The sequence below is a fragment of the Bos indicus genome, chromosome 23, assembly GCF_029378745.1.
Source record: "Bos indicus isolate NIAB-ARS_2022 breed Sahiwal x Tharparkar chromosome 23, NIAB-ARS_B.indTharparkar_mat_pri_1.0, whole genome shotgun sequence".
NCBI classification, from domain to species: domain Eukaryota; kingdom Metazoa; phylum Chordata; class Mammalia; order Artiodactyla; family Bovidae; genus Bos; species Bos indicus.
In genome coordinates, this window is record NC_091782.1 from 25901934 (window position 1) to 25920063 (window position 18130).

Sequence of the window (18130 nt, forward strand, 5' to 3'; positions counted from 1 at the left end):
CGGAAAAGCGGACCAATTGGACGAGAGGATGCTCGCGAAACCCGGTCATTGGAGAGCCCGCGAGACCCAGGAGCTGCATTCTGGGAGTTGTAGTCGTCGCCCTTTCCCCTGTAATCTTACAAACGTTCGTGGTTTTTTTCTCAAGTTGTGGTTACCTGCCCTGCTGAAGAGTGAAGAAACTCAGCCCCGTTGTTGGACTGAAAGTAGCTTAGACGTCAGAGAACAGAGGTTTAGAACGCAGGGCGATAAAAACATAAAGGCAAGTCGTTTAAAAAATATATTCAAATCAGTTGTGCATGGATATGTTTTTCAGTCAACCAGTCTCTAGTGGTATCCACGGGGAGAAGTGAATTTCGAGAATCTGAGGGGAAAATAGAATTATAACATCTTTGGAGAGGTTCTTGTAGTTCAGTGACTCGTTTGCTAACTGAATACCGGGGCCTGAAGTACCTCATAAAAATATCAAGCCGCAGAGGAGGGAGAAATGAGAGAAAAATTGTCGGGATGTTACCCAGTCTCACCCCCACTTCCCGCTGCCCTCCGAGATGATCTTATATATGTTACACGAAATTGTGGACGTAATTACTACAGCATCCTACTTGCAAGCGGGTAAGTTAAAGGCTTTCTCCCCTTATTAGAAGGTCACAAGTTCTTTTTAAAAAGCTTAGTTTATTGCAAGATAATTAGGAGAACAAAAAAGGTGTTTCAAGCCTCTTAAGTATCTACTCGTAGTTAAAATACAGCAAATTTGAAATTATAAATAATTAAAAGACCAATTGCATATTTGTTTATATATTTAGTTCCATTTTTGAGGTGTAATTTGTAAATTACAATAAAATGCACAAATCTTACATGTACAGCTCAATGAATTTTTATTATGTATACACCCCTGTAACCACTCAGTGCACAGTAAGGAGCAGCCCCCCTACATGTGTTTTTAACTTAATGAACAGGACTAGACATTTGGTAACTATATCTGAAATTTCGACCAATAATTATTAAATTATGTTTGAAAGTCTCCAGGACTCACTGTACACTTAAATATAATCTGCCCAAGCAAAATGTATATGCCATCTAGTTGTATGTGTGTATTAAGGCAACCCACTCCAGTGTTCTTGCCTGGAGAATCCCAGGGAAAGGGGAGCCTGGTGGGCTGCCGTCTATGGGGTCGCGCAGAGTCGGACACGACTGAAGCGACTTAGCAGCAGCAGCAGCAGCAGCGGGCAGATCGGAGAAGGCAATGGCACCCCACTCCAGTACTCTTGCCTGGAAAATCTCATGGATGGAGGAGCCTGGTGGGCTGCAGTCCATGGGGTCGCAAAGAGTCGGACGCGACTGAACGACTTCACTTTCACTTTTCACTTTCATGCATTGGAGAAGGAAATGGCAACCCACTCCAGTGTTCTTGCCTGGAGGATCCCAGGAGCGGGAGAGCCTGGTGGGCTGCCGTCTATGGGGTCACACAGAGTCGGACACGACTTAAGTGACTTAGCAGTAGCAGTAGCAGGCAGATACGTTGATCCTTAGTCAAAGGAAAATGGCTGTCATCTGGCTACCTGCTTTTGTTTATAAAGGGAAAAAAAAAAAAGGAAGGAATTCTAGCTGAGGATTCTGTTTGCAAGTTTGTAGTAAGAGCTAATTATTATTAACTTGAGAATGCCTTTATCACTTGATCTTAACTATCAGTTTATGACTATATTGAAGGTGATGCTGACAATGGCCTCTGCTCTGAAATCAACTTGAAATTAACACTAAAAGAACCAGAAAGCTTAGTTCAAATAAGTTAAAAAAATTAAGTTATTTGCAATGTTCTACTCAAAAGAGTAGAAATATGTAAACCAAATCTTACCTTTCCTTTTTTTTTTTTTTTTTTGGCCTTACTGTGGGACTTGTGGGATCTTAGTCCCTTGACCAGAGATTGAACCCAGGCCCCCAGCAGTGAAATCGTGCAGTCCTAAGCACTGAACCACGAGGGAATTCCCAACAATTTCATTCAGAGTTGTGGAATTCTGTACATAGAACCGTCCTGCCATGGTTTTGGATAAAGCCTGGATTTACTTTAATGTCATTGTCAGCTGTGAAAGACATTCAGATGTTTTTTAAGTTTTCATTTTATATTGGAGTATAGTTGATTAACAATATTATGTTAGTTTTAGATGTACTACAAAATGATTCAGTTATACATATATGTGTTTCTGTTGCTTTCCCATTTAGGTTATTACAGAATACTGCGCAGAGTTCCCTGTGCTCTACAGTAAGTCCTTGTCGGTGACATTCAGATATTTAGTCTGTATTATCTTCCTTTCATTAAGGAGTGAGATCTTTGAGCTGAGAAAGTGTATTTCCTTCGTCATGCTCTGCTTCTCCAAACTGTTCAGAAGAGATAGTCAATCACGTTGTTGCTTAAAAAAAAAAAACGTTAGGGGCATTTGTATGATGTCATATAGAGTCCAGCAGAGCCAGTGGCCCTCCTCTACTTACCAATAATGAGAAAACAGGTGTCACCTGATGAAGCCCGGCATCTGTGGTTTCCATTTTTGTTCAGATTCTTGCTTTCTCTCTGCATCTTTTTTCTCTCCACCCTAGCCCTTAGTAGACCTAAACCAGTCTCCTAAGCTGAAGAAACACTAGGGGGCTCCTTGTACAGCAAAAGTATGCAGGAAGCCAGTAAAAACAAATTGCAAAGTATAGGTAATACTTAAATTTTCCCTTGTCCTCTAGGAACGAAAGGTACCCGTAGGCACAAAACAAACCCATAATAAATATACTAAATGATATATATCTTTGTTCAAACTAATGAACAATATTATAAGTTGTAGAACTTTTTAAACAACACTCATGATTAATAACTAGTTTTAACAGCACAGGGAATATAGTCAATAATACTGTAATAACTTCGTATGGTGACAAATGGTAACTAGACTTATCCTGGGGATCATTTTGTAATTTATAAAATAGATCACTGTGTTGTACCCTTGAACTTAATATTGTAAGTCAATTATACTTCAATTTTTAAAATAAGTAAAAATAAAAGAAATATTTGGAACACACAAAACCCTAGCTTTAGGCACTCAGGAAAAGTGCTAGAATCCATTACAGTTTTTTGGCATTACCTCAAAAACCACAAAATTTTGGAGGTCAAAAACTCTATACCTCTAGGTGTAGAGCAGCTTAAAGAAAAATCTAGAAGTCCAGACTTTCCCTGATGAAGCAGATCTGTTCTCTTCTGAATCAGAACCTTCTCCCAATGCTGGAGTCTAGAGTCAAGAGGGGGCTTCCCTGGGCTAAAGTGGTAAAGAATCTGCCTACCAAGAAGGAGACGCAGGTTCAATCCCTGGGTCAGAAAGATTCCTTGGAGACAGAAATGGCAACCCACTTCAATATTCTTGCCTGGGAAATCCATGGACAGAGGAGCCTGGCAGGCTATAGAGTGGGGGTTGCCAAAGAGTCAGACATGACTTAGTCACTAAGCAACAACAAGAGCACCAAGACAAGCAGACTCATTTATCTTTTGGGCTGCTCTACTATGTGACTGTGGTAGCCAACTTAACCACTCTGTACCTCGGTTTTCTTTCCTTCAAAATTAGAAGTAGTATCTAGTTCAAAGAATGGTCTAAATATTGTCTGGAACCCGTCCAGACACTTCTTTGAGTGAGACCTTCTTTGCTGCAAATTGGCTAAAGGAGGTATTGTTTGGCTCAGGCTCCGCCAGTGTTGAAAGCATCAGAGGCATTTACTGCATGCTTAAAGAACATTATGGAAGAAGATCACAAGGTCCTTGGAGTTAGCCAGAGTGTCTTATAAAGACAGGAGGGCTGCACAGCCTCTGCTCCATCTTTTGCTTCCTGCAGTCCTTCAAATTAGATGCGCTACAAAGAGCAGAAAAATCCAGGAGCCAGAGAGCTTCAGTGATGCTAATTTGCCCATTAGATTTGACAGCGTAGTTGACCTGCCAACATTTGTGGTTCATTGTCATTTGCCAAGGTTAATTTCAGTAGCCAGGTTTCTTAGTCTGCAAAAAGTAATCATTCTTTTGGGTTTTTTTTTCAGCTTTGGGTTTTTTTTTCAGCTTTATTGAGGTAAAAGTGACAAATAAAGGGTCATCCCCATTCTTAATTGCACAGATTTCACAGAAGCCGTGTTTGAAGAATTTTACTTCGTTCCTTAAAGACTTCCAGAGACAAATTACAAAAAACTTGAGTGAATATAGTATATGAAATTTGCTATTAATAACCCTAATCTATGAAATTTGCTATTAATAACCCTACTCTGTAAATTGTATCTAGATTTATGTGCATTAAAAAAATAGTCCTTTATGCTTTTAACTGCCAATGCAATGACATGATGAAGAGATTTAGCTGTATCAATCAACCAATCAAATATTAGTTTAGCATCTATATATTTTTGTTCTTGACCAGAGACTTTAGGTCAGCACTGCCCAACAGAAATAGAATGGAACACACATATATAAAAATATTCTAGTACCTACATTTTAAAAAGTAAAAAGAAACATGTACGTGTATAACTGAATCACTTTGCTGTACACTTGAAACTAACACAACATTGTTAATCAGCTGTACTCCAACATAAAAGCTTTTTAAAAAGGAAAAAAAATTTTGAATACTAACAGAAAAAAGAAACAAGTGAGGTTAATTTGACAATATGTTATTTAACACAATATATCTAAAATAGCATTTTAACCTATATGTGTGCTCAGTTGCTTCAGTCATATCCAGTTCTTTGTGACCATGGACTGTAGCCCACCAGGCTCCTCTGTCCATGGGATTCTCAGGCAAGAATACTGGAGTAGGTTGCCATTCCCTTTTCCAGGGGATCTTCCCAACCCAGGGATTGAACCCATGTCTACTGCAGCTCCTGCACTGCAGGTGGATTCTTTACCGCTGAGACGCCAGGGAACATGTAATCAATGTTTAAAAAACATTAATGAGGTATTTTGCATTTTATTTATAATAAGTTTTTAAAATCTGCTGTAATTTTTATACTTCCCCACAACCCAGTTCAGCCTAACTACATCTCAAGTGCTCAATCACCCCATGTAGCTAGCGGCTACCATATTAGACAGTGCAGGCTAAGCCTTAGCCTGCGCTGTCTAATGATCTCCTGAAATAGCCTATAGGCCTATTTGCTGTGCAGTGTGGGAGGCACAGGAGATGTAGGTTCAATCCCTGGGTCAGGACAATCCCTTGGAGAAGGAAATGGTAACCTACTCCAATATTCTTGCCTGGGAAATCCCATGGACAAAGGAGCCTGACAGTCTGTATAGTCCATGGGGTTGCAAAGAGTTGTACATGACTCTGCAACCAAGACTTAGCTTGAAATAAAAGCAACCATTCACTGAACATGTGCTTTAAGCCAGACACTCTGCTAAGTATTGTGTAATCTCATTTAATCTTTTCAATGCCTTGTTACACGGTTTTTAAAAAATACTTATTTATTTGTCTGCATTGGGTCTTAGTTGCAAAACTTAGTTGCAGCATGCAGAATCTTTAGGTGCAGCATAGGAACTCTTAGTTTACTGCATGTGGGGTCTAGCTCCCTGATCAGGGGTGGAACCCAGGCCCCCTGCATTGGGAGTGAGAAGTCTTAGCCACGAGACCACCAGAGAAGTCCTGTGATATGGTTATTTTTAATCCTCATTTTACAGGTGAGAAGACTACAGCATAAAAGATCCCAGAATCCCATACCAGTAAAGAACAGAGGTAGGATTTGGCCCCAGTCTATATGACTTTATCAAATAGCATTTAAGAACAAATGAGTATGTTAAGATCCAAATACAAAATCTAACTCATAAAATTCAATAGAATTTACTTAAATATTAAGCAAACAGGTATTTTATATTTTAAAATACTTGCATTAAAAACACAGTATATTGTATTTTTACATTAGTATATTATAGTTTTGCTTATCCATTTTACTGTCAAAGGTATAGAGGGACCTTTCTCTGGACATGATGGATAGTTTAATATGGAGTAGCATCATACAACCTTATAGGTCAATTATACTTCAATTTAAAAAAAGTTGGAGTAGCATCTGTATGTGTCTTGTAACATTTGCTTATTCATTCATTTAATCAATTGCATGTAAGCTATGTATGAGACAGTAAATTATATATAATTTATAATCAGTTTTTATTCTATCTTTCAAGTAAACCATACATCATTATTTTGAAGTTGCAAAATATTTAAAATACCTGTCTTTATTCAGCTTTGAGATGAATTCAGCTTTGAGATGCTGGTATTTATTCATACTGTAAATAATACTACTGGTATTTTATTATATGCAAGATATTTAGGGGGATACAAAGGTGAGATGAAACGTGTACTATCCAGTATCTAAAATAAGGCACAACATAAATAACCGTGAGAAAAGGCACATGTGTTCTAGCATGGTGTGGGGTGCCATATGCATTAAAAGAGGCAGATTTTTATGCATATGTTTTTGAGGCACCTAACAGTACAAGCTGCAGATCCAAATTTGCACAGGTATGATGAGGGGAAGCAAAAGAAAGAGGGTAGTATTTGATTTGAGGATCAAAAGGTGGGCAGTAGTTCCTCTAGGGAGGTGTGACAGCAGTGACATTCTAAGCAAAATGTAAAGGCAGTGTTGACTGGGAGAGGCTGAGGTGCATGGAATGAAGGGTCAGTGGGACAGGTGGGGGCAGGTTAGAACTGGAAGCAATCAGGTGCATCCAGCCTGGCTGTAGAGGACACTGACCAGCAGGGAAAGGAGACTGCTTCAGTTAGTAGGCAAGAGGGAGCCATAGATAGCTTTCGAGCAGAAGAGAGACAGTATTAAATTTGTGCATCAGGAAGACTAACGTAGACAGATCATGTGCGAAATGGATTATTTTAATCAGATAAAAAGAAAGGAGACCTGGAAAAGGTATTCAAAGAAGGGACAGAAAGAAGAGGATGAGAGTGAGATATTCCAGAGTAAAAAATGGACAGATCTAAAAGCTGTTTGGATGAAGTGAGAATGAGGGGGAGAGGGAGATAAAAATTACCTATATGTAGAATAAATACATTCTCACACACAGTGCCTCAGGGACTTACAAAAAGCATATAGTTGGTAAATGATCTTTAGTTAGAATCAATAGTTATTTTGCAGCTAAGACACAGAAAAAGAAACTTAAGAGACAAGCAAGTCTCTTAAAACACCAATAGTTGGGAGAGGAATACAACTCTAGCATTAGTTTCACAACTTTATCTCAGACAGTATGGAAAAGGAAGGAAATTTATATTTTGTTGAATTTTAAAACAAGGTATATGTAAACTATACTTCCATAAAGTGAAGTATGTATAAATTATGCCTCAGACAAGTTTATTCTAAAAATGTAAGCAAAGAAAATAAATCAAAGAAGCACTATGTGTGTGGTCAGCTTGTCCACATAGTGGGGACTCCGTGGTCAGCTCGTCCATGATGGGGAGGAAGAGCCAGTGGTCTTTGAAGTAAGCTGAATATTTATTTTAGTTGGTACCATGCCATTTGTCTAAAAACCTACAGTTCTAGTCCATAGCATTTACAGTTTGATAGATCAGAGGCCAGGGTTTAGAAAGATTGAATCTCTTCCTATCCTCTATTCACTAAACATTTGACAACATAGGAGCAGATTTTGAAAGATATATTTGTGAAGCACCTTGGTATACAAGCTTTAAAAATGGTTGTACTGATCACTCATCTGTCCTTTACAGAGATATACTTAGATCACCTCCTCTATGCCCCACCCTCCAGCTCATACCCACAGTTCACTTCTAGGACCTTACTACATTCTTCTAGCTCAATTGTAGGAATCTTTAGATAAAAATTAATATAAGCTTCTGTTATTGTTCTTCCAGCCCTGCACTATTCTGTTTTTGGTTTTTTTTTAAGAGTGTAGAAAAACCTTTAACTCTTTAATTTTATATGTTAAGTGCTACAACGTTCAAAACAAAAATCTCTGAGAAGCAGAGAAGTTTAGTGTTCACCTCTTTCCCCAGCCTTTCACTGGATTCTTTGATGAGCCTCCAGAAATATCTCGGATCTGAAACCAAACCCAGATGGATATTTTTCCTGGCCTGCGTTCATCTGGTTAACCACCTGTTTCTCTCTGTGCTAATACAGGAAGGGGATATGAGAAAATGGAAGGTGTTGGCTCAGAGCCCTAGAGGTCTGGGGAAGGTGGCTTTTAAAATAATTATCCTTTATTCACGGCCATGTTCCAGTGCCGCCTTCATTAATGTAAATGCAAAGTGTGCCAACAATGTTTTTTAAAAAATAAATGAATATCAGAATTGCAGAACTGGAAGTCACCTTAGAAGCCATTTAGTCTAAAGCCTCATTTTATAATCTAGACAACTGAAGTCCAATTTGATTCTGAAATCAATATATTTAAACCAGATTTTTTTTAAGGTAAAGAAATATTCAGGAGACAACAAGACCCTGAAGGAAGGGTAGGTTTGAGCAAATCAAACTTTTACAATTGAAAAATAGTTATTGAAAGAATAAATTAAGACTAGTCAAAAGCAGAATAGAACCATTTGTAAACTAGAAGATGGAGCTGAGAAAATTGCCATAATGCAGCAGAGTGGGGAAAATGAAAACTAAAGAGAAATTAAAAGAATTAAATGATAGAATGAAAAGGTTCAAAATATATCCAGCGGGAATTTTAGATGGAGAAAAACAAAGGAAATAATAGCTGAAAATTTTCCAACATTGATCAAAGACAAGTATCCTAGAATCCTCAGACTAAAGAATCACAATGACTCCTAGGCAAGGAATATTAAACCTTCACTTAGACCCACTGTAATGAAGCCCAGAAATATGGGGAAACTATTAAAAGCAATCCCCAAAAAAAGAGGAACATCCTGAATGATAACAGATTTCTCAATGTAATATCAAAGGCCAGAAGCGATGGAATAATAGTTTAAAGGTCAAAAAAACCCACAAAAAACCTAACAACCTATAATTCTATACCTCGTTAAACTATTGTTAAAGATGTAAAATATTTTCAGAGTAACACTCTGGACCTTTGTTGAATGGACTCTGTATTTGTCTCTATGCTATGCTATGCTATGCTAAGTCGCTTCAGTCGTGTCCGACTCTGTGCGACCCCATAGACGGCAGCCCACCAGGCTCCGTCGTCCCTGGGATTCTCCAGGCAAGAATACTGGAGTGGGTTGCCATTTCCCTCTCCAGTGCATGAAAAGAGAAAAGTGAAAGTGAAGTCACTCAGTCGTGTCCGACTCTTAGCGACCCCATGGACTGCAGCCTACCAGGCTCCTCTGTCCATGGGGTTTTCCAGGCAAGAGTACTGGAGTGGGGTGCCATTGCCTTCTGCCATAACAAAATACCATAGGCTGGATGACTTAAACAACAGGTCTGGAGTCTGGAAGTCCCAGATCAAGATCTGGAAGGGTTTGGTTTCTGATGAGAGCTCTTTTCCTGGCTTGCACATGTCCACCTTCCTATGGAGTCCTCACATAGCCCTTCCTTTGAGCATGTGCAGAGAACGAAAAAGCTCTCTTACACTTGTAGTAAGGTAACCAGTCCTAGTGGATTAGGGCCTCACCCTTATGATCTCATCTAACCATAATTATCTCCTAAGGACACTTCTCCAAATACAGTCCAGTTGTGGGTTAGGGCCTCAGTTCAGTTCAATTCAGTCACTGAGTCGTGTCCAACTGTTTGCAACCCCATGAACCGCAGCACGCCAGGCATCCCTGTCCATCATCAACTCCCGGAGTACACCCAAACCCATGTCCATTGAGTCGGTGATGCCATTGTCCCCTTCTCCTCCTGCCCTCAATCTTTCCCAGCATCAAGGTCTTTTCAAATGAGTCAGCTCTTCACATCAGGTGACCAAAGTATTGGAGTTTCAGCTTCAGCATCAGTCCTTCCGATGAACACCCAGGACTGATCTCCTTTAGGATGGACTCCTTGCAGTCCAAGGGACTCTCATGAGTCTTCTCCAACACCACAGTTCAAAAGCATCAATTCTTCAGCGCTCAGCTTTCTTTAAGTCCAACTCTCAATCCATACATGACCACTGGAAAAACCATAGCCTTGACTAGACGGACCTTTGTTGACAAAGTAATGTCTCTGCTTTTTAATATGCTGTCTAGGTTGGTCATAACTTTCCTTCCAAGGAGCAAGCATCTTTTAATTTCATGGCTGCAATCACCATCTGCAGTGATTTTGGAGCCCAGAAAAGTAAAGTCAGCCACTACTTCCCCATCTGTTTGCCATGAAGTGATGGGACCAGATGCCATGATCTTAGAATGTTGAGCTTAAGCCAACTTTTTCACTCTCCTTTTTCACTTTCATTAAGAGGCTCTTTAGTTCTTCTTCACTTTCTGCCATAAGGGTGGTGTCATCTGCATATCTGAGGTTATTGATTTTTGTCCCTGCAACCTTGATTCCAGCTTGCGCTTCTTCTAGCCCAGCGTTTCTCATGATGTACTCTGCATATAAGTTAAATACGCAGGGTGACAACGGACAACCAGTCTGTTGTTCCATGTCCAGTTCTAACTGTTGCTTCCTGACCTGCATACAGGTTTCTCAAGAGGTAGGTCAGGTGGTCTGGTATTCCCATCTCTTTCAGAATTTTTCACAGTTTATTGTGATCCACACAGTCAAAGGCTTTGGCATAGTCAATAAAGCAGAAATAGATGTTTTTCTGGAACTCTTGTTTTTTCGTTGATCCAGCGGATGTTGGCAATTTGATCTCTGGTTCCTCTGCCTTTTCTAAAACCAGCTTGAACATCTGGAAGTTCACAGTTCATGTATTGATGAAGCCTGGCTTGGACAATTTATGAATTTTGGAAGGACACAGTTCTGCCCACAGCCAGCTCCCAAAGGATACATTTCAGAAAGAAAGAAATCGATTATGAAAGTAAGGAATGGAGTGCAAAAACATTGGTGAGCAAATAAACTGGTAAACATAAAAGTAAATCTAAAGAAGTATTGACTCTAAAAAGCAATACTGATAATAATGACTAATTTGGAGGAAGGTAAAAACTAGATGGAAATAACTAGCGTTGTCCAATAGTACCTTCCACAATGATAGTATTCTGTATCTCCTCAGTTCAGTATAGTAGCTGTTAGCCACTTGTGGCTACTAAGTGCTTAAAATGTGGCTGTGCAACCAAGGAAATGAATTTATTTAACATTAATTAGTGTAAACCTGAGTAGCCACATGTGACTTGTGGTTACTGTCTTAAATAGCACAACTTCAAGTAATAGTAACATGGCAAAATAAATGTTTTAAAGTCTTTATTCATTTGGAAGGAGAATGACGTTTTGAAGGCAGTTACGTTAAAAGTTTATGTTAAAACTTTTTAGGGCTTCCCTGGTGGCTGAGCTGGTAAAGAATCTGCCTGCATTGTGGGAGACCTGGGATCAATCCCTGGGTTTGGAAGATCCCCTGGAGAAGGGAACGGCTACCCTTTCCAGTGTTCTGGCCTGGAGAATTCCATGGACTGTATAGTCCCTGGGGTCACAAAGAATTGGCCATGACTGAACAACTTGCACATACACACATGTTAAAAATTTAAGGACAGGGGCGTCCCTGGTAGTCCAGTGGCTAGGACTCCATGCTTCCAGGTTCGGTACCTGATGGGGAAACTAGATCCCACATGCTGTGACTAAGAAGTTCATGTGCTGCAGCTAAGACCCAGTGCAGCTGTATAAATAAATACATCTTTTTTTAATTTAAGGATAAAGACTAAAAAAAATTTATCACTGCCAAAGCAATAAAGGGAAAAGAGAAACAAAACACTATTGATGCATAGAAGACAGTAAAAGAGGTGGGGGAAAAATCAAAGAAAAGCTGAGTAAATAGCATAAAAACTATTATAAAATAAATAAGGAGTGAATTGGTTATTATACTGGAATGTAGAAGTTTAATCAGGAGACTGCCACGTAAAAAAATCAGGTAGCCAAAGATATGTACAGTCCCTTTTATATGAATGCTCTCCTGGCCTCTCATTGAAGCCCTCCAAGCCTTTCTCACTTGCTTCACTACCTTCATGGGTCCTCTTTGAGACATTTAGAATTTTAAACCTTGAAGTCTTTTCTCTGTCCAACTCTAAGCTAGGACACTCAAACCAGCTTGCGGAGGTCCCTCAGGGTGCTTTGTCAGGAAGACAAGGGAGACAGACTGGAGGCAGTGTCTGGAAATTTGAAGTTTCTGGGGGGCCCCAGAAGCAGCACAGAATCTTAATCTGCCTTGTCTTACCTTGTGGGAGCTGCAGCAGGGAGCCATGGTCAGGAGGGTAGTGGAGAGGGACATGACAGTTACTGACACCTAGTGTTCATGCCCTTCCTACCCTGTGTCCCCAGCCGAAGTGTGGAGCCCCCATCAGCCTTCTCACAGCCAGCCTTGGCCTTCCAAAGCCAGCCCTGGTCTTTGTTAACAGTCTTCTCTTTTCAAGAGGAGTCAGCTGGTGCTTACAGCTGTGGGTGGTATCTTAACAGAGACAGCAGTCTGGCCCAGCAAGATATTTCTGTCAGCCGTGCTGTGTGAACCGATCCGTTCTGTTTGGTTTCCATTGCAGGGATTTTCCAACAAAGATGTTTGGTACATGGTATGATGGAGGGTGACTGGCCCTGCCTTGAGCTGGCTTCCTCACTGGCCAGCCAGCCTGAAAGATCTGCTGGCCTTTAGCAATAAGCAGTGCAGGGGCCCTGTTGAAGTGGAGGCAAGTAAGCAGGGGGCCGAGTGAAGCCCCCTGCACAAAACAGTGAAGCAGACACACAAGGGCAGAGCAGTGGCTCATTTGGAGGAAGCCTGCTGTTTGCTTCAAGAGGGGACAAGACAATAGGTCCATATTTACCTCTCCCTGTTGACAGATTGGGGTGGCTGTGGTGGTCAGGGAACTCCTTGTTGGGTCCTGGGCAGGTCTAGGTCAGCCTGGATGGATGAAAGCCGGGAGACCAGCTCTCTGTTTCTGTCCCTCCCTGCACAGGCTCCAGCTGGAATGAAGCAGGGGTCCAGCCTAAGGGCCTCAGACATTAGGAAGCTCTACTATCTTGGACCCTCCACAGCGTCATCTGTTGTACCAGGCACATCCCTAATTATCTTCAGCTGCTAAAGGAACCCCAAAGGCAGCAGCCACAAAAATTCTGCAGCAGTGGGGCTTTGGGAGTCCTTTTCTCAATAACATCGTCCTTCACCTACTGCCATTCCAGCCTCTCTCTGAAATACAGGTAGTAACAGAGTGCAGGGCCTTTTGTGTTAAGCTGGCCTAGGTTAAGCTAGATTTAGCTCCACCCTGACCCTCCCATAAGCCCCAGCGCCTTCCAAGGTGTCTACAGTGCCCCCTACAGCACAAGTGAGCAAGTGCACCAGCTCCAGCCCAGAGCCACAGTGTCAGGTGCCACCTGACTGTTGCTGCCATGATTGCCTCTGATACAGTAGAGAACAGGCGCCTGGTCAGCAGAGTGGCCTGGGAATCAGCTGCTGGGCCACCGAGACCAGTACAGTTCCCACATGGCAGTCCTGGTCCAAGACACCTATACCAGTCTCTAGGAGGCAGAGCCATTCTCTAGGACAGTATGGGCTGAGGGTGAGAACTAACTGCCTGACCTGACATTGGAACATTCTTGTGTGGTATTATGCTAGGTGTTATGTGTACAAATGGTTTTAGTCTTTGTAAGCATACATACTGCCCATTTTGGGCCTTAGGGTCTCAAAGCATCCTTGGTGTCTTATTTAGGGTCATATAGTAGAGAGTAGACCCACTCCAGTGTTCTCGCCTGGAGAATCCCAGGGACAGGGGAGCCTGGTGGGCTGCCGTCTATGGGGTCGCACCGAGTCGGACACGACTGAAGTGACTTAGCAGCAGCAGCAGCAGTAGAGAGTAGGGGGCTTCCCAGGTGGTACAGTGGTAAAAAAAATAATCCACCTTCCAATGCAGGAGACATGGGTTCAATCCCTATATTGGGAATATCCCCTGGAGAAGGAAATGGAAACCCACTCCAGTATTCTTGCCTGCGAAATCCCATGAATAGAGGAACCTGGTGGACTACAGTCCATGGGTCTCAAAGAATCAGACACGACTGAGCACGCACTCATACAGTAGGGAGTAAATACACAGATAACTCATAATGATCACCTCCAACTCTCATCCTCAGGGGGAGGTGTGTTAATAGATATTTTCAAACTCTCTGAAGGGAAGACGGTTACCTGTGATGCTTTCACCAAATGATGCTGAATCTGTGGGAAAGACTTCTCTCTCTCTGTGCATTTGACTTTCTCAACCTCTGTTCTATTGTTCAACTTCCCCCCCTTAGCCCGGCCTCACTGAGGCCATGATCAGACCTCCTTCTGTGGTTCCAGAAGGTTGAGAATGGCAGGAACAGGAGAAGCAGGGCCCCTTCCTCTCCCCTTCCACTGCCACCCAGCTCCACCCAGGAATTAGGACTGACTCTGATCAGCAGCCAAACTTGACCGATACCCCAGAGAATGCTGCTGGGTCTACAGTGCGTGAGCACAGTGACATTTTCACACGAGAAGCTGAGTGATCCTAAAACACCCTGGTCTCAGTCAGGCTTGCTCATGTTACAGAGAGACAAGTTGAGACCTGAAGAAATTCCAGGACCTTGGGTCCTAGGAGATGGGCTTCCCCAGTTCAGAACTTGTCCAAGTTTAGGATCCACCCAAAGCTTACCTTAACATACCCCCTCAGCTCTCTCCCCAGAAGTTTTCTCTTGGCAGAGTGCAGGCGCAAGTGAAACATGAGCCTGGACTATGCTTTAACCCTCCTGATCCAAGGACTGAGTGCCACTCCTCCATAGTCACTGATTCCAGCTGCTTAGGGTCCTTGGGGCCCCAGGACCAGCCTTCCTCCTGCCTCAAGGCTGAAACAGCTCAGGACAAGGCTTGTTCTTCTTTCTCACCTCCAAAATGAAGACGCTCAGTTGTGTCCGACTCTTAGTGACCCCGTGGACTGCGGCCTACCAGGCTCCTCCGTCCATGGGATTTTCCAGGCAAGAGTACTGGAGTGGGTTGCCATTGCCTTCTCACTCTCACCTCCAAATTAGCAAATAAACTCCTGTCCCATTGCAACTGTGTCCCCTGAGCAAAATAAAGTCTTCCTCCTGTGCTTTGTTTTCATCATTAACATTAAAAACCACCTATTACCCCACCACCACCCCCCCCACCCATAAACCTTAAAGGAGGGAAAAAGAGTAACAGAAACTTTTATTAAATTACACTTTTTAAACTAGTAGAGCTTTCTCATTGTGGTGTAGTTTTCACCCTGAAGTTGTCCGCACAGCCCCCACCCGCCTCCACATACAACACGTTCACCAGTGAGTTTTTTCACGTCTAGGACACTGAGGGAAGGAGAGAAAACTGAAAAAGGGGCAGGACACAAGGTAAACACAGCTAAATCAGATTGCAGCTAGGTCTAGGGGTTATCTGGCTCCGCTTCGAAAGATGGGGAAACCAAGGCTCCTGTCCAGCTCTGCATGACTCCAGCCCACCGTTTGCCTCTGACAGTTGTAGCCTCAGCTAGGTGGGTGAGGGTAGGCTGGAAGGAGGACTGAGAGAGACCAAGGAAATGTTCTCGCCTTCTGAAAACTGTAAGGGTCAAGGCAGAAACTACCTCTTTCAGGAATCCCTCTGGTTAACTCAACCTGGAGAACGAACAGTCCCATCATCCAATGAGCTACTGGGCTGCAGTCCTACAATGGCCAATCACAACTGGAAAAAGGCGGGTGCTTAACAAGGAAGAAGTTCTTGTGTAGTCCAATTGATTAGCATATTCTAATTAACTACCACACACACACAACTGTACAGTTCACTCTCCACCCTTCCCGTATAACTCCTGCTCACCTCCTAGCTGGTCCTCCTGTCCCCAGTTCCCTCTCCTCCCCAATCCAGTTCATCCCTCTTTACTCCCAAAGGGTTATCTTTTTTTAAAGGCCAAAGTGATCATGTCACCTCTCTGGGTAATTTCCATCAGTGCTTCTCTTTGGCTCTTAGGAAAATGTTCAAGCTCCTTGGATCCTCTGCAGCCCCACATTTCCCCCTCTCACCCCACCCTGCAGAACTAACTGCAGTTCTCCCAAAGGACCACACTGTGTCACCCCTGTGCCTTCTGCAAGTCCCACTTATGTTACGTTGCTAAGTTGTGGCAATTTGTTACAATATATGTGCTTTGCATGTTTGCATGCTAAGTCACTTCAGTCGTGTTTGCCTTTTTTCAACCCTGTGGACCGTAGCCTGCTAAGCTCCTCTGTCCATAGGTTTCTCCACGCAAGGACACTGGAATGGGTTGCCATGCCCTCTAGGGGATCTTCCTGACCCAGGGATCAAACCCATGTCTCATGTCTCCTGCATTGGCAGATGTGTTCTTTACCAATAGTGCCACCTGGCACTGATACAGAGACAGTAGGAAACTAATAGAGATTATTATTTGAACAGAGTTGGTGAAGACAAGGGCACATTTGTGTGTGTGCTGGTGTAAAGGGAGGTAGATAAATGTTCATGCCTTTATGAGTGGTCAAAGTGAGACTCAAGAAATTTAAAGTAGAACCAACAGATGTGTATGTCAGCCACTATCAACTGCTTGGGCTATAAAGCAGCCACGCACCTATAACCAATTGTTTATAGGCTCCTTTGACAATGAAGACAATTTGTTCCCCTACGGCTGGGGATGACCTGCGTGCATGCCCTCTCTTGGCACTTTATAAGAAGATACAACACCTTGGAGCCTTATTAATACAAACATCAGCAACAGTACTTTATTCTCAGGAATGGAAAAAAGGAGGGTTAATGTGGAAAGAAGGAAAAGGACCTGAAGGGGAAAGTCAAATGAAAAAGCAGGATGGATAGGTATCACCTCGGGTTGGCCCGGCCTGAAATGCCAGGTACCGGCTGTTGGCTTGATGCACTTGGAACCTCAGCAGCTTTTGTGCCTCATCCTTTGCGATTCTGCTGTGTGCCATAGTGAGGGTGGAGGCTGTGGTCCAACTCTGGGCATTAGACCTCTCCTCAAACAACCCTGAATATTCATTGGAAGGACTGATGCTGAAGCTCCAATACTTTGGCCACCTTTGGAAAAGACCCTGATGCTGGAAAAGAGAAGGCAGGATGAGAAGAGGACAACAGAGGATGAGATGGTTGGATGGCATCACCAGTTCAATGGACATGACTTTGAGCAAGCTCTGGAAGATGGTGAAGGACAGGAAAGCCTGGTATGCTGCAGTCCATGGGGTCACAAAGAGTTGAACACAGCTGAGCGACTGAACAACAACAATGCAGATTATGGAGCCAGCAACAGCCAGTGACCACCTCACCGATACACTCCGCTTCCCAGTGGCTACGCTGCTGCTAGCCTGTTAGCTGCCTGAAGGCCTGCTCCACAGTGCCCCAGACAGCCCAGATCACCTGTTGAAACGCAGCTCCTCAGGGGTGACAGGTTGGTGGTACTGAGCTGTACACCACTGAAACAGAGGGTATATTCCATCACCCACTGGGACAAGCCCTGTGACACCCCTCTATTTCTTTCTGGACAGCGGGTAAGAGAGTGCCTGCATCTCCCCTATGGCAAAGCTGACTTGCTTCCAACACATGTGAATTATGGCTGGATCCAGGGCAACTGACAAACACTTGGCTGAAATAAAGGTCGAGACCAGCAGGACATGAAAGGCACTGACAGCTGTTAAGATAGTTTTCTACGTATGCCTCCAGTAGTCCTAACTCACACTGGGACCTTTCCACGACCTCCTGTAGGTCAGGCTGCCTTTTCTGGACGTCCTGAAAGATAGCACAGATGGCATCTCCAATGTCTCGAAAGGCATGCCCAGCTCTAGATCAACACTCAAGGTCAGAGGCACCAGGGAGGCCAGCCAATATGGTCTAACAGCTGCTTTCTGAGGCACAGAGAGAAGCAGTTTCAAGTGGGTGGCCTCCCTTTGAAGATGCAGACCAGCTTTTTGCAGATATAATAAAATGTCTCCTGAGACATCCGGAAGGCTTGCCTCCATCTGTGGGGGCTTAGTCTACACACTCAGAGGATCTGCCAAATACGAAGCAGCGTGGGGAGCACCCTGGTCCTGGGGGCTCGTCTTCCAAGGTCGGGGGGACAAAGTGTCTCTATAAGCATAGTGTGAATGACCACAG

The 18130-nt window shown here is 43.0% G+C and overlaps 1 protein-coding gene across 8 annotated transcripts in view; it reads left to right on the plus strand.

The window, feature by feature from the left end:
- The first annotated feature begins 86 nt into the window (after positions 1 to 86).
- PAQR8 (progestin and adipoQ receptor family member 8) overlaps positions 87 to 18130 on the plus strand; it is a 115412-nt gene continuing 97368 nt past the window's right edge. For 3 of the 8 annotated variants that reach the window (XR_011563411.1, XR_011563410.1, XR_011563413.1), the window contains exons 1-2: positions 87 to 609; positions 2215 to 2254. The gene's annotated coding sequence lies outside the window, so the exon portion shown is untranslated. Of the gene's footprint in view, positions 610 to 2214; positions 2255 to 5665; positions 15104 to 18130 lie in introns of those variants that run through there. The other 5 variants (XR_011563412.1, XR_011563415.1, XR_002183536.2 and 2 more) reach the window with 5 other exon arrangements.